The sequence below is a fragment of the Etheostoma cragini genome, unplaced genomic scaffold, assembly GCF_013103735.1.
Source record: "Etheostoma cragini isolate CJK2018 unplaced genomic scaffold, CSU_Ecrag_1.0 ScbMSFa_348, whole genome shotgun sequence".
In the NCBI taxonomy this organism is placed as follows: Eukaryota; Metazoa; Chordata; class Actinopteri; order Perciformes; family Percidae; genus Etheostoma; species Etheostoma cragini.
This window is the reverse complement of record NW_023267752.1, coordinates 1,133-1,441: the sequence shown is the minus strand read 5'-3', so window position 1 is coordinate 1,441 and position 309 is coordinate 1,133.

Below are 309 nucleotides of genomic sequence, written 5' to 3'. Positions count from 1 at the left end.
TGACACCTAAATCATGGGTGCAGCTGTTGCTGGGGTCCTGCTCCATGCCCTGTTACACCCTGCTACGTCCTACTATGCCCTGCTACGCCATGAACTACTATAACTACTATTTCTCATTGTTGCAATATCTTTCACTGTGACTGTTATTGCCACTGTTCATCACATTATCGGAATGGTAGGGACCCTGTAAATTATAGAGCGATCTAGACCTGCTCTATCTGTAAATTATATAGCGGTCTAGACCTGCTCTATCTGTAAATTATAGAGTGGTCTAGACCTGCTCTATCTGTAAATTATATAGCGGTCTAG